Source organism: Zalophus californianus, chromosome 11 (assembly GCF_009762305.2).
Source record: "Zalophus californianus isolate mZalCal1 chromosome 11, mZalCal1.pri.v2, whole genome shotgun sequence".
NCBI classification, from domain to species: domain Eukaryota; kingdom Metazoa; phylum Chordata; class Mammalia; order Carnivora; family Otariidae; genus Zalophus; species Zalophus californianus.
This window is the reverse complement of record NC_045605.1, coordinates 81,293,480-81,299,479: the sequence shown is the minus strand read 5'-3', so window position 1 is coordinate 81,299,479 and position 6,000 is coordinate 81,293,480. Positions and strand designations below refer to the sequence as shown.

The following is a 6,000-nucleotide window of genomic DNA, read 5'->3' as shown; positions in this document are numbered from 1 at the left end:
TGAGTTTTAATTCTTTCAAGATCCAATTGGATTCGAGTTCACCTGTACTCCCCACAAGATTGTCAAAAGTTTTGTTCCCTTTCTCAGCTGCCTCTTCTGGATTTGGCAACTGGCAGTTACAAATTCTGGGTTAAACTCTTCGGGTTTCCTTCTTCTCCCAGATATTTTTCACTGCCTTATTAGCTTTCTAATGTTTTCAAATAGGCATCTTATTTAAAAACAAAAATAAAAACTTTTTTTCTAGATTTTCTAATTATTCTTAGTGGGATGGCTTGTCTAAGTTATTGTCTGCCATTACCAAAGCTGAAGTCCTGATTAGTATATACTTCAATTTGATGTCAATTTTAACATCCAGGAAGACTCCAATCTCTGTTGCTTCCACTGTTTGTTATCTTGGCAAGATACCCAACTCTCATCTGCTCCACAGATGATCATGGAGTGATTTCATAGTACTGCCTTCAGACTACCTACACCATGAGAACAAACCACATGAGACATGGTCTGACTTGATGAGACAGAAGAAGAGAATCTAGTGAAGGAATCAGTGTGAGAGAAATAAAGCCATAGAAGGAGTGATTTTGGAGAATGCAATGGAAAACAGGTTTTTATGGAAGCATAATAGATCAATATTGTCAAACGCTGCAAAGACAAAGTAAGTCAAGAGGGAGATTAGGATATTGGGTCTGCTAATTAAGAGGTCACCATTGTGCTTACTTCAGCAGCACCTACACTAAAATTCAAATGATACAGATGAGATTACCATGACTCCTGTGCAAGGATGACATGCAAATTTGTGGAATGTTCCATAAAAAAATTGAGGCCACCAGTAATCATTAAGAGAACAGTTTCTATAGACAGTTATGGATAGGATAAATGAAAGACAGGTGAGGAGTTGGAGGTAGTGTAGACTTTAAGAAGGCAAGTAATAAAACAGAATGATGGGTGTGGTATTTTGGTAAGGAAAACAGAGTCAAGGAGAGATTTTAGTCCTTGTTTGCCTTTTTTTTTTAAGATTTTATTTATTTATTTGATAGAAAGAGCACAAGCAGGGGGAGTGGCAGGCAGAGGGAGAGGGAGAAGCAGGCTTCCCATGGAGCAGCAAGCCCTACACAGGGGCTTGATCCCAGGACACCCAAGTCCTTGTTTGCTTTTAGCCCAGGGCACTCTTGAGTATGTTTGTACATTGAACGAAAGATACTAGCAGAGAACAGATTAAAGACTGGAGGGGCAAGCGAAATTAATTGAACTAAGTCCCAGAGAAAACAGAAAAGGAGCAAGGTTAATCTCTCCACTGAGATGTAAGAGTACAAAATAGAGATAAAGGACAAGATTTATAAATGCCAAGATGAGGATAAGGAGGTGGGAGTTACATGGATTCAGTTCTGTAGTATCTGTTTCTATGGTGCTGTAAAAAAGGTCATCAGCTCATTCTAGGTATAAAAAGTTCCCTTACCTTTCACTAGTTATTTTCCCTTTAACATCTGCAACACAAATATTTAGTCCTTCTCATTGGCTTTAAAGTGCAGAAGTAAGAAACTTTTTTTTATACTCCTATAGCAATGTTCTATCTCTTATTTCACAAAGTACTCATTTCCTTCCCCCCCCAAATATATTTTGAAGAATCTTAATATAAGGACCACATAGGTTGGCTACTTACTGGTATGGAAGTGTAGGAAGACAAATACTTTCTCCAACCTAAATGAAAATCAAATAACTTTAGCAACTGGGTTTTTTCCCATTTTGTTTTCTTATAAATGGAAACTCCACAAAAGCAATGACTGTGTTTTATATAACTTGTCAATGTATTGAAAACACTGGGGGTATTAAATAAATAATAAATGGGGTAAAGTTTCCAAATAGTAAAGCTGACTATAACCTAGTCACAAATGCTGCTAGTAATGCAGAGGCTGAGCTTAAAATTCAAGAATAAAGCATACACATCCTTAATCATGATGTTCAGAAATGTTACATTTTGGTAATTACAACTTTCAGTTAACTCATAAATATTTGTTGAGTATTTTCTATTTGATTCATAGCAACCTGATGAGAAAGTACCAATACTATCCTCATCTTAAAGTGAAATAAATGAGGATTCAAGAGATTAAGAGCATGCTTAAGTTTGTATATTCAACTAATATATGCAGACCTGGAATTCAAACTTGTTTTTCTGAGTCCAAAGCCAATGGTGTAATTTACAATGCTATACAGCCTCCTCCTCAATTTAGCACCTGTAAGAGTTGGATAACATTTTTCCTTGTGAAAGAATAAGGAATCATACTATTTGATAGTTTAACAATACAAATTTTTACCCTGTGCAAGGCAGACAAGTATATTGTCCAAAGCATAAGGATGGAGTTTAATGGACAGAAGCAATTATTCAATAATGAGAAATGGAGTATGTCCTATTGTTTGATTTCACCTTTGTATTTTAGTGCCTGGGTAATGATATATTTAATAGGGTATAAGCTAATGATAGAAAACTTGTTCAGTATTTAAGGTAAAGAAGAATTGCTTAAGGAAATGTGACATTACCAACGAGGCAACCTTCTGTTTTGCATATCAGAGCATTAAATTTTTTCTTCATTTTATTGTCCAACAATTTTGGTAGACTATATAAGAAAAGAGTGAGGTTGCCAAAAAGTCTGTGAAGAACTTTAAGGTCCATCTAAATAAAAGGCATTACGAACTATCACCATTGCATCTTAAATAATTAATTCTATTGAACTTTTTAATGATTTGGGAAATTTATGCTACAACCAGACTTATAAAAATAATTTATATTTAAACTTTCTCTTACTATTTCTGCAGTTCATGCTGTGTGTTACCAAACATTAGTTGGAAATAGTAGCTATAAACAGATGAAATTTGAGAAAATAATATAAAAATAGTTATGCTTGTTATACAATCCAGCCTCTTTAGAATATGATGCTGATTTTTTACAAACCATGCTTCATTCAACATCGAGCATATGGCATTGTGGTTCTGAGAAAAATATATCTCTGATCAAGATTTCTATCACTAAATTTATATCTATGAGGAACTTCACAAAATTCCCTTTTATTCTTTAATACTTAGCCCTTTCTATTATAGAATGTTGCTTACACACAATTAATCTATTAGATTAATACAGCAATCACAAAAATTCAATAGAAGAGTAGCTTAATTAAAATAATTACACAATTTTGACCATAAGCAATTTTAGTTAATTCTTATCCATTACAAAGATTCTAACAGTAGGGCTTAGTTTGTGAGAGTACATGCTAATATTGACTCGTATTTCTTTTTCTACAGTAAATTTGAAACATAATGCCACCTCAGCTGGCATAAGAGATTCATATATCAATGTGAACAGAGAAAGGGAAAGGGAGTTTAAATACAAGAAGAACAAATCAAAAGCTTCTATTTTTAATGTTATCCTTTTACTATATAAGTAAAGCAAGTATGTTTAGGCCAGGGTCCCACTGAGGAGAGCTGTCTTGTCATTTGTTAAACTAAATACTCTATAAACATGTGCAAATGGCCCTGAATAAACCTAAAATACAGTTTTAAAAAAAATTAAATAAAAAGAATATCCAATAAAGGATTAATACCCCAAATATATAACTTACACAATTCCACACCAAAACAAACAAATAATCCAATTAAGAAATGGGCAGAGAACCTGAATACACCCTTTTCCAAAGATATACAGATGGCCAACAGAAACATGAAAAAATGCTCAACATCATCAGTCATTAGGGAAATGGAAATCAAAATCACAATGAGATACTACCTTACACCTGTCAGAATGTCTAGTATCAAAAAGACCAGGAATAACAAGTGTTGGCTAGGATGTGGAGAAGAAGGAAACACTCATGCACTGTTGGTGGGAATGTAAATTGGTCTAAAAACAGTATGGAGTTTCCTCAAAAAATTAAAATAGAAATGCCACACAACTCAGTAATTCTACCACTGTATATTTACCCCCTCAAAATGAAAACACTAACTCAAAAAGATATATGCATCCCTATGTTTATTGCAGCATTATTTACAGGCTAAGTTATGGAAGCAACTCAAGTGTCCATCAATAGATGAATGGATAAAGAAGGTGTGGTATATGCATACAACGGAATATTACTCAGCCATAAGAAGAATAAAATCTCACCACTTGTGACAATATGGCTGGAACTAGAGGTATTATGCTAAGTGAAATAAGTCAAAGACAAATAACACATAATTTCACTTTTACTTTTACGTGGGATCTAAAAAACAAAACAAAACAAAACAAAAAAAACAAACAACAACCAAGAACAAAACAAAACAAAAACCAACCCAGAAACAAAATCATAAATACAGAGAACAAACTGAGTGATTTCCAGAGGGTAGGGGATTAACAGGATCTGTGAGTTAGGTAAAAGGGATTAAGAGGTACAGGCTACAGTAATAAAATAAGTAAGTCATGGGAATAAAAAGTACGGTGTAGGGAATATAGTCCATAATATTAATATTATAATAGTTTTGTAAGGTGACAGGTAGTAGCTACACTTATTATGGTAAGCATAGCGTAAAGTACAGAATTGTGGAATCACTATATTGCAAACCTGAAACTAATATAACATTGTATAACTGTACTTCAATTTAAAAAGTTAAAAAATGTCAATCACCTTAAATTGATTAAGTTTATTAATGTAATGGATAATATAGTATAAAATAAAACTTAAAAAGGAGAGAAGTGAGAAGTGTTTTTGATTTTTTCCTAGTCAGCTTCTAAAAAAAAAAGTTTACTTATATAAGTAATCTCTACACCAAACGTGGGGCTTGAACTCATGACCCCAAGATCAAGAACTGCATGCCCTTCCAACTGAGCCAGCCAGAACCTCCCCGCCCCCAGCTTTTAATACATGCTATGTAATTAATATATACATATATTTTTTTAACGAAGTAAAAGTGCGGATACAATTTTTTTTTATTTGTTGTACATTTTGAATGTTCCATTAAGAACTATTTCATATTTTGGGATGCTTGGGTGGCTCAGTCTGTTAAGCGTCTGCCATCAGCTCAGGTCATGATCCCAGCGTTCTGGGATCGAGTCTTGCAACAGGCTCCTTGCTCAGTGGGGAGCCTGCTTCTCCCTCTGCCTGCCCACTGCCCCCTGCTCGTGTGCACTTGCTCTCTATGACAGATAAATAAAATCTTTAAAAAAAAAGAACTATCTCATATTTTTTGAATGAGAGACTTGAAATGAAATTTAAATTGTTTTTTTTAGAAATCTGCAGTGTAGACTCATCATTATTTCTACTTAAAAACAAAAATCAGAAAAAATAATTTTATAAACCTTTGAAGATATGTAATACTCTGCAAAGACTAAAGAAAATATGATTTTCAAATGCTTGCAAGTGAATTTTAAGATATAAAAAACTTACTTAAGCATACTGTATTCTTATAAGCTATTGGTTGCAACATAATAAGTAATACAATATAAATGACTTTGAGCACAAATCATATACCATGTATTACATGAAATAGAAAAGAGCTATAGATACAGTTCATGTATCCCAAAAGATCCGAGAAACTCCAAAGATTATATAGTAACTAATATACAATATTTAAAACAAAATGAATATAAAATAGATATATCAACTAAAAACTGTGCAGTTATTAAATTTAATTTCTTAATAAGCAATGTACTAAAACCTCTTAAGAACTGATGTACTACACAATGGTATTGATGCTATATTAAAATGGCTGGTAGAAAGCAGTCGATAAGAAATTCAGAAATGGGGGCACCTGGGTGTTGAGTAGGCAGTAGTTGAGCATCTGCCTTCGGCTCAGGTCATGATCCCAGGGTCCTGGGATTGAGCCCCACATCGGGCTCCCTGCTCAGCGGGAAGCCTGCTTCTCCCTCTCCCACTCCCCCTGCTTGTGTTCTCTCTCTCGCCGTGTCTTTCTCTGTCAAGTAAATAAATAAAATCTTAAAAAAAAAATTCAGAAATGTAAAACAATTGCTTCTTTTATATTCAT

General features: G+C 33.9%; 1 non-coding gene across 1 annotated transcript; it reads left to right on the top strand.

Annotated features, from left to right (window-relative positions):
- Nucleotides 1–706: 706 nt before the first annotated feature.
- LOC113915577 lies at nt 707–813 on the top strand. The gene has a single exon (XR_003517725.1). It is a non-coding gene; the product is annotated as a U6 spliceosomal RNA (small nuclear RNA).
- Nucleotides 814–6,000: the final 5,187 nt, after the last annotated feature.